The sequence below is a fragment of the Rutidosis leptorrhynchoides genome, chromosome 3 (assembly GCF_046630445.1).
Source record: "Rutidosis leptorrhynchoides isolate AG116_Rl617_1_P2 chromosome 3, CSIRO_AGI_Rlap_v1, whole genome shotgun sequence".
NCBI classification, from domain to species: domain Eukaryota; kingdom Viridiplantae; phylum Streptophyta; class Magnoliopsida; order Asterales; family Asteraceae; genus Rutidosis; species Rutidosis leptorrhynchoides.
The window spans coordinates 127,264,182-127,275,432 of record NC_092335.1 but is presented as its reverse complement, the minus strand read 5'-3'; positions in this window follow the sequence as shown (position 1 = coordinate 127,275,432).

Here is an 11,251-nt window from a genome sequence, read left to right as displayed (position 1 = left end):
CCACGCTAGTAGGTATAAAAGAGGCACCTAATGTCGCGTCATAAAGACTCCATTACCAACACACATCGAGATTTAAAACACTCGATCTCAAGGGTTCCAACCAACCGACGAACCTCATGATTCGTCACTTCAACATAAAAGCGAACACGCGCTTAACAACCAAACACCAAAACCATTTCTGTGGCTTGGTAGAAACGTTTCCCAAATACTAAGGAATGCTTGGTTGCACCAAGTCTTACGCCCTTTGCCCGTCAATCAATCATCAACATAGGGTACTTCCATTAGGAACGTCACCCATAGCATAACATGCACAACAAAGGCACGCAACTCAAACTCAAACGGCATTTAATAAATAATCAGAAGACATATTTATCAAAATTAAACGTACCTTAACGTCTCCTGGCCGCACCCGTCCCCGCTAACTTGGGACATTCCGACTTACGATGTCCTTCTTTTTGGCAATTGAAGCACACCATACCATCACCCTTTGGTACCGAACATTCCCAAGACTTGTGACCCCTCACGCCACAATTGTAACATCTAGTCGCACTAGAATCCGACATACCCGTTCGCGTACCACCCGTGCTCACACTCGGACCCTTAGCCCTCTTACTCGGAGCACCATAAGAAACGACCCTTCGCTCACTTGAAGGTTTACCCTTTTTCGATCGTGAATACGACTCGAAACCTCTAGCCAAGTCGAATAATTCCGAAAACGATTTCGCTTGACCCCGGCTAATTTTATTTTTCAAGTCATCATTCAAGGTCCGATAGAAATCTCCCATCAACAAACGATCATTCCCCAAATACTCCGGACAAAAACGAGCCTTCGCCATAAAGGTCATCTTGAGAGTACTCAAATCCATAGATCCTTGTCGCAAATTTCGCAACTCATTACGCAATTCCCACAAATCGGCCGAAGTTCGGAACTCCTCGAAGAATTCCTCCTTAAAGTCGTCCCACGATAAAGCCATAAACGTCTCGCCACCGACAAGATCAATCTTACCATCCAACCAATCCCTTGCCCTACCCCGCAACAAACTCGTAGCGAGTCTCGTCTTTCTCTCGGGAGGGCAATCAATAGTATGGAAACACCCTTCGACGTCCGAAATCCAAGTTGTGCTTACCAAAGGATCCGGCTTTCCGTCATACATCGGGGGTTTAGTCCTCATGAAGCTCTTAAGATAACGCTCCATTTCACCATTACTTTGAAGTTCGGAATACCTCCTTTCCATTCTTTCTTCTAACGCACCCATTTGCTCCGCAACGGCGGCTGCAACCCTAGTGTTAAACTCTGCGTCATTCGCCTCGGTCTCGTTTCGCGTCGTCATTCTAAAGAATGCCAAACGATTAGTCCACGAACGTGTAAAACCGTACGCACGACACAGCCCCATCTTGCTAAACACTCATCGTACATCACTTGTTAGACACGATTTGCACCCGTAATAAGGTTTGCAAGTTCTTATTATGCACACATGCCGCATCGACTCGTTAGTACAACGACCGTCTCGCTCGATGATATTCACAAACACAACCAAAATTCTACGCGGTACAAACACACGCGAGAATTATTATCACAACACGACAACATATTAATAATATCCGCATTACTAATATAAACGTTAGTCAACCTATAGCCAAGGCACTAACCAAACCCATTCCGACCCGTAATCCTACAAGTCCCGCAACAATTTAAGCACACACAAGTCTAAGTCTAGGCACCTATCTCAAGTCACCTAAATCCCTTAGACCATGCTCTGATACCACTTGTAACAACCCAAACCATCCAACGACAAAACCACGTGAAAACAGCAAAATAAAAAAAAAATTCCTGAACAGCATGTTGCGCGGCGTGCCATATAGGCCGCGCGGCGCGCCAAAGTGGACTGTCCAAAAAGTTCTTAAATGCGAAAATGTTTGACTAGTTCCCGACGTATTTAGACAAATGCTTTTAACCGCATGTTCAATATATGAAAACTAGCGCGTTCCATTAATAAAATTTTAGTTTACGAAGCGGGGCCCACATTGACCCAAATTACCCTTTAAGTATCAAAATACAATTTTTGACCATAAGACTTTTAATACAAAACAAAGCCGAGCATGGCGATTGGGGATACGCTACCCAATCCTAATAAATCCAAAAGCAAGCATTCTACGCAAACTATGCAAGTCCTCTAATCCTCGCGCTTACCCGAGCCACCATCCGCATGCAATCTATAAAAAGAGTCAACAACGAGAGGGTAAGCTAACGCTTAGTGAATGATAATATACTACATACATATATATGTATAAAATGGACACGCCACAAAATAACAAATACCGCATACCGAGGCATCCATATATAAGGCACTACACTAAGCATACCGTACGATCTCTAAGCAACGAGCTAAAGATACAACAACAATATAAGTTCACCAACGACGATGTGAACAACGCCAAATAGCTACACCCGGAGGGTTAGCTACAACACAACAATACATTAATATATAACAATATAAACGAACAAGGTTAACACCTTAACCCAATACCGAGAACCAAATACCACAATGAAGATTGGCCGAACTACACGAGCCTTAGTAATCCGAAACCACACGAGATTACTATCTTCACAACATCGAGGTTGGCCGAACCACACGAGCCTTAGTAATCCGAAACCACACGAGATTACTACCTCAATAAGATGACCGAACTACACGAGCCACCATGAATCCGAACTACAAGAGATTCATTTCCACAATACAATAAGATGACCGAAACCACACGCGTCATCGTGAATCCGGATACACACGCGATTCACTTCTCAACATTATACCCTTCGCCATTGGGGTTATATCAACCACATCACAACCACGTGTGATAATGTACACGTGAACGCGTACTTCGCCAAAGATGGTCAACCAAAACGCACAACCGTGCCAATTGGACTCATACAAAAGTCCATCAAATCCATCTATATGTGAAGTGAGCTCTATAGCCGAGAATCACTTCACCCGACCCGCACCCATCCTACACATACATATGCACATAGGATATTATCACTCACCTTGAAGTCTTGAAGAAAACTTCCAAGTAAACCGCAACTCGCCAATGGAAAATACCTATTCCATTATCACAATTACAACAATACACTTAGAGTGGATTTACAAATCAACCCAATTCGTCACTTAGTGTAATTTCGACCCAAATGCACTTCCAAGCACAAACCGTGCCCAAAACTAACCAATAATCACTAACACAAGTGAGAATGGTCCTAATACGCCAATTAAACCCGAACTCAAGTGTTAAACACGTGTCATACCCATTTTGACACTTAAACCCTAATTTTGACCCATAAGGTCAAAATCTCACCATTTACAAGTTTTGACACCAAAACACATTTAACTTGGTTTTATACTTCAACTTAATCCATTTCAAGTTTATAAACCTCATTAAATCGCCAAATGGGTCATAATCACCACCAAACCCTAATTTGACCCAAAGTCACAATTAGTCAACCAAATAACCTTAAATGGGTTTCAATACTTTCATAATCACTAACTTAAGTGATTAAACTCAATTTCAAGTCCTAAACATGGCCAATTAGTTCACCAACCCAAAATCCACCAACACTAACAATAAACCCGATTACTAGCATCACTAAACCCACTTCATGAGTCTAAATGGGTTTATCAACAAATCAAGTTCAAACCCTAACTTTGAATAGCAAAATCAACAATGAAATTCGGAGTTAGAACTTACCAATACCGCCAAAATGATGCCGTCGACGAGTAGAACAACTTTAATGCTTGAGGTTTGACCCGAAACAACCTCCTTCTTCTCCAAATGGAGTTCTCTCTCACTAGAACTCAATCTCTCTCTAGGGTTTGAGGATGGGAGTGTTTGTGTGGGTGAGAAATGAGCTCCAATGGAGTTCTAGGTCAGTCTTGATGACCCCAAACCGACCCTAATTGAAAAGACCAAAGTACCCCTCATTTAAACCTTTTAAAAAGGCTGAAAATTGCCTCTGCAGCAATCGGCGCGCCACGCCAGAAGGTGGAGCGCCGCTCCAAATAACTGGAAATTGTGGTCGAGCCCAAAACAGGTTTCAGCAACTTGTTTTGGCCATAACTTTTCGACCGTAACTCCGTTTTTGATGAATCAAATATCGTTGGAAATGTAATAAGATATTGTATCCAATGGTAAGGCTTTGAAATATCAACTCAAACTTTATTTGGGGTTGAAAAGATACGTACATACCTTGTCACTTCGGACAACGTCCAGTTTCCTTCGACGTTCGAGCAAGCAACACGTACACTTCATACACGCATCATACACCATAAATACATTATGTACAATCAATATTTGGGTCTTACAAGCTTTATGTGGATCAGATAAATAACCTGCATCAGCATAACCAACCAAATCTTGTTTTGATTCGTTAGAATAAAATAATCCTAAATCAGTAGTTCCTCGAAGGTATCGAATTATGTGTTTGATCCCATTCCAGTGTCTTTTGGTAGGAGCAGAGCTGAACCTTGCCAACAAATTAACTGCAAAAGAAATGTCAGGTCTTGTACAATTTGTAAGATACATAAGAGCTCCAATTGCACTAAGATATGGTACTTCTGGTCCAAGAATATCTTCATGATCTTCACATGGACGAAATGGATTAGTTTCAACATTGAGTGATCTAACAACCATAGGAGTACTTAATGGTTTTACCTTGTCCATATTGAAACATTTCAAAATCTTTTCAGTATATGTTGTTTGATGTACAAGTAAACCATTAGGCATATGCTCAATTTGTAAACCAAGGCAATACTTGGTTTTTCCGAGATCTTTCATTTCAAATTCTTTCTTTAGAAGTTGAATGGCTTCATGGATCTCTTTATTTGTACCTATGATGTTAAGATCATCAACATAAACAGCTATGATCACATATCCGGATGTTGTTTTCTTAATGAAAACACAAGGACAAGTAAGGTTATTTGTATACCCTTTGCTTATCAAGTAATCACTTAATCGGTTATACCACATACGTCCCGATTGTTTTAACCCATATAAAGATCTTTGTAATTTAATCGAATACATTCTTTGGGTTTTGCATTTGATGCTTCTGGTACCTTAAATCCTTCAGGTATCTTCATATATATATCACTATCAAGTGATCCATATAGATAAGCAGTCACAACATCCATGAGATGCATTTCTAAATTTTTTAGAAACTGCCAGGCTGATTAAGTATCTAAAAGTAATTGCATCCATAACAGGGGAATAAGTTTCTTCATAATCAATTCCCGGTCTTTGAGAAAAACCTTGAGCTACAAGTCTAGCTTTATACCTTGTAACTTCATTTTTCTCATTTCTTTTTCGGACAAAAATCCATCTGTATCCTACATGTTTCACATCTTTAGGAGTGAGAATGATGGATCCGAAAACTTTTCTTTTATTGAGTGATTCTAATTCAGCTCGTATTGCTTCTTTCCATTGAGCCCAATCATGTCTATTTTGACATTCAACCATAGATGTTGGTTCTGGATCATCATCATTATTCATGATGTCATATGCAACATTAAATGAAAATTTCTCATCAAGATTTTTCATTTCATTTCGGTTCCATAATATTTTTGAATGTGCATAATTGATTGCAATTTCTGTATTGACATCATCAATCTCCTCTGCAGTAGGAGTACTGATTTGTGGTTCTTCTTAAACACTTTCTTTTACCTTATTATCAGCTGATTTTCTTTTTCGAGGATTTTTATCTTTGGAACCAACTGGTCTCCCACGTTTCAGACGTGGCATAGATTCTTGAGTGACTACATTATCAGTTTTCCGATTTGGAATCTCAACTCGAGCTGGAGTATTAACTGCTGGTATATATGATTTAGTCACCCTTTTTGTATCTGTGAATGCATCAGGCAATTGATTTGCAAGTTCTTGTATATGCATTATCTTTTGAACTTCTGTCTCGCATTCTTTTGTGCGAGGATCAAGATACTTTAATTGAGGTTCACACCATGAAACATCATTTTCTTTATTTTTTATTTCTCCCCCGAATCTAGGAAACAATGTTTCATTAAAATGACAATCAGCAAAACGTGCTGTAAAAACATCACCTGTCATAGGTTCAATATACCTTATGATTGAAGATGTTGCATATCCAACATATATTCCCAACCTCCTTTAAGGACCCATTTTTGTACGTTGTGGTGGCGCAATTGGACCATATACTGCACAACCAAATGTTCTAAGGTGGGAAATATTTAGCTCTTGACCAAAAGCAAGTTGTAGAGGGGAATATTTATGACTTGCACTTGGTCTGATGCAAATCAATGCAGCAGCATGTAAAATTGCATGACCCCATATAGATACAGGGAGTTTTGTTCTCATTATCAATGGTCTAGCGATTAACTGTAAACGTTTAATCAGTGACTCGGCTAAACCATTTTGTGTATGCACATGAGCAACAGAATGTTCAACAACAATTCCTATAGACATGCAATAGTCATTAAATGCTTGAGATGTAAACTCACCAGCATTATCAAGTCTTGCCTTTTTAATGATGTAATCAGGAAAATGTGCTCTCAATTTAATAATTTCGGCAAGAAATTTTGCAAATGCCACATTACGGCTTGATAACAGACAAACATGAGACCATCTACTAGATGCGTCTATTAGGACCATGAAATATCTAAATGGTCCACATGGTGGATGAATTGGTCCACAAATATCACCTTGAATTCTTTCAAGAAACATTGGTGATTCTTTCTCAACCTTAAGTGGTGAGGGTCTAGTTATCAATTTTCCAAGAGAGCAAGATATACATGGAACCATTGTATCATGAAGGATTTTTCTATCCTTCAGTGGATGTCCATGTGTACATTCAATAATTCTTTTCATCATTGTTGATCCTGGATGGCCCAATCTGTTATGCCATAAATTAAATACACCAGGATCAATATACTTTTCTTTAATCACCATATGTGCTTCTGGTACATTTATATGTGTATAATGTAATCCAGAATTAAGTCTTGGCAGTTTTTCAATCACGTGATTCTTGTTAGTGATACTTAAATATTTCTCATTTTCTGCCGTTACTGACTGATAATCATATCCATTAAGGTATATGTCAGAAAAACTCAATAAGTTTCTGCCTGACTTAGGAGAGAATAAGGCATTATTAATTAAAAATGTTGTACCGTTTGGTAATATGAATTTTGCCTTTCCTATCCCTTCTATCAAGTTAGCAGCACCTGATATTGTATGTATAGTTCCTTCCGTTGGTTTCAAATCAATGAAATATTTTTCAGATTTAAGTATAGTGTGTGTAGTACCACTATCTGCTATACAGAGATCTCCACTACTTGATTGATGTTGTGTTCCAGCAGAATTCATATTAAACTTCATATATAAGAAACAAACAGTAAGTATATAAATGTTACACAAAATGTTTATTACACACAAATATATAAAACTGAAACATTTGACATACATAGAATTGAAACATCAAACATAGAACTGGAACATTTGATAAAACATATAGAACTGAAACATTTGAGAAAACATGATGACAAAGGTTAAATCGTTTTATTTATAAAAGAAACATATTAATTTAATTCAAGAAATCTTCATATAAATCAGATGGTTGCTCAGTGACTGTTGGATCAATATTATCCACAAAATTTACTTCCTTTTCTTTACCTTTCAGCGAATCCTGATACATCTTAACAAGATGTTTAGATGTTCGGCAAGTATTAGCCCAGTGGCCCATTCTACCACATCTGTAACAAGATTCTTCAGAATTTTTAGAAGAATTTTTTTCAACATCTTGTTTAGTGGGCTTGTTTTGTGGTTGATATTTATATTTTCGTGGATTATTATTTCTTTGACCACCACGGCCACTACCACGGCCACGTCCACGCCCATTCCCATTACTATAAGGATGGTTTCTACCATAGTTATGGCTTTTGGCATGATGATGGCGATGGTTATTATAACCACGACCTTGCCCGCGTCCTTGTCCCTGTTTATAATTATTTGCAGTATTTGCTTCAGGGATTGCAAGTGTACCAGTAGGACGGGATTGCTGATTTTTCATTAATAGATCATCATTTTGCTCTGCAACCAAGAGATATGAATTAAGTTCAGGATATGTGTTGAACTTTAGCATTCTCAAATTTCTTTGCACTGTGATGTTGGCAGCATTCATTGTGGAGAAAGTTTTCTCCAACATGTCTGCATCACTTATTTCATGTCCACAGAATTTAAGTTGTGAGACTGTATTATACAGAGCTGAGCTGTATTCATTTACTTTCTTAAAGTCTTGGAACCTTAATGTTCTCCATTGATCCATAGCAGCTGGAAGTAAAATTTCTCTTTGATTATTGAATCTGCTTTTGAGACCTTCCCATAAAACATGGGGATCTTCTACAGTCACATAATTATTTTGTAAGCATTCATCAATATGTTGATGAATAAAGCAACATGCCGTTGCTTGTTCTTTTTCAGAACAAGTGTTGTTTTCATTTATGGTTTCAAGAATGCCCATTGATTTAAGAAGCATTTTTACTTTTATAACCCATGGCATGTAGTTGTTTCCCGTTGATTCTAAAGGAGTAAATTTAAGCTTTTTCAGATTCGACATTTTCTATTATCAAAAATTAAAACAAACAACATGATAAATTAGAGTCAATTTATATTCATAAGTATATAAACATTAAACATAAATTTAATATAACATAAATGATAAGTAGACGACATTGTCGACCATCAGTGGCGGATCCAGGAAATTTTTTTACCGGGGGCGAATTTTTTTTAAAACTTAAAAAAAAAAAATTTATAAAATATAGAGGTTTTGGGGCAAAATATAGAGGTTTTTGAACAAAATACGAAGGTTTGGAGTCAAAATATGGAGGTTTTGGGGCAAAATATGAAGGGTTTGGGGCAAAAATTTTTTTCCGCCGGGGGCAAAATCGAAAACCGAAAAAATTTGCACTAAAATTTCGAAATCCACCGGGGGCGGGCGCCCCCTCTCTAACCCATTGGATCCGCCTCTGTCGACCATATGTAAGCAATCATAAATAAATGTTATATAACATAAATGATAATTAGGTGACAGTGTCGACCATATAAATGTTAGATAATAGAAATATAAATGTTAGTAACATAAATGATAATTAGGCGACAGTGTCTACCATATAAATGTTAGATAATAGAAATATAAATGTTAGTAACATAAATGATAATTAGGCGACAGTGTCGACCATATATTATTCAGGTGGTATAACCGACCATATATCATTTAGGTGGCAGAGCCAACCATAATTAGTATTAAGATTATCGTGCTGATAACGTGTTATAATTCAGTAGGCTTATAGCTACCTTTAGTGGTTTGATTCTTGATGTTATAATTCAGTAGGCTTATAACTACCTTTAGTGGTTTGATTCTTGATTAAGAATGCTAATAATGAAGTGTAAGAACAAAGATGATAATTGAGAGAAAGAAAGAAACACTTTGTAAGTGTGAGAAAATGGTGCAAGTTTAATGCTTGCATTCATGGCTATTTATAGCAAAAATATCACAAGTTTAGGTAATACAATAATATTACTTTTGTGTATCAATAATTAACTATCCATATATATATATATATTTATATATTATAACAATACAATATAAAATATAAAAAGAGCTTTCAAATCTTACCAATTCATGAATAAAATAATTTTTTAATTCTTAAAACTAGCAATGTAGTTTTGAAATTTCAAATGTAGCATATTGAATGATTAAAAGTCTTAATTACCTAAACTATAATGTAAGCTAGATTGGTTAGGTTGGATCTCGGATCCATGGTCATGTTTTGTGTAATGTAGGCGTTAGTTGTTGCTCTCTCTGCAACTTTCTCGCTTTGTAATCTTTCGTATGTTTTATGTCGTGTGGATTTGGCTTACGTCCAAAGCCATGTTCTAATCTTCGTGTTCTTATTAGGGCCCCCCCCCCCCAAGCGGGCTCGTGATTTATATATTTGTTTTTCGAAAAAAAAAATGTAAAAATAAAAATAATAATATTACTTTTACCATTAAATAGTATGTACAGAGAGCAGTTCAATAAAAATCGAAGTAAACTTTATAACCGACCTATATACTTAGGTTAATCTGAAACAACACTAAATCTCACATGGGAATATCATATAAATAGAAGAAAAATCGTTTATCCATATACCACCCACATGTAGAGAAAGAGTTCTCCAACCGCGTGAAGAAAAAATTATCTCTATATATACTCGAGGGTACAGAGATAAGAATAATGTGAAAATGATAATCAAATGAGTAGTTACGTTTGATTTGATTAATTCAGTTCAATTTTAGAGGTCAAAACCGTTATGGTTTGATAATCAAATTTTTTACTCAAGGCTATTTAAGACAATAAAAAATTTGATAGACTTTTGTACCGCCTCTGATTACAATAAAGTGTTTTTTAGTTACTTTCAGATTGGGAGCTGATATTTCCACATCTAATTTTACTACTTCCAACATATTTTCAACATACTTCCTAAAATGCCCCTATAAATTAAATATTTATTATTAAAAGTTGTGTTACCAAACTTCACCGTCTCTTTCATTTTCTTATTATCCTTTTCTCTCTCTCTTTCATTTTTTTTTCCACCCATAAAATTGGTAACAAGTTCTCGTGATTAAGATATGATGCAAAAAAACTTGATAAAAGACTAAATAAACAAAACTAAAAACTTCCTGTTGAGAAAAGCGACACCGAATTATAGCAAACCGCTAGTAATAATTGAAATAACGATAATAATAGGACACCGAGATTTAACGTGGAAAACCCCAAAAGGGTAAAAACCACGGGCAAGGAAAGAAACGCTTAACTAATAAGAATAATAGGAATTACACTTCTCTCTAATTACAAGGATAAACATTAATCTTTATATCTCTTGTAATTAGGAGATTACTCACAAACTCTCTATTTAACTCTTTTAGTACATGAAAGAAAGAAATGATTTTGGGATGATAAATGAGCTATATGATGGCTCTATTTATAGTAGTAGAAATGGGGTTGGTGTAGTATGAATGCATGCAAGTAGTCAAATTTGCCTAACACAAATTGTAGGCACTAAATACCATTCAATTCCCATGTGAGTATTGACTCACCTACTCCAATATTCAACAATCTCCCACTTGAAGATTTGATTAAAGTTCAATCAATCTTCACACGGTAATCCTTCCTTGCCAATGATGTTGCTTACGTCTCTGC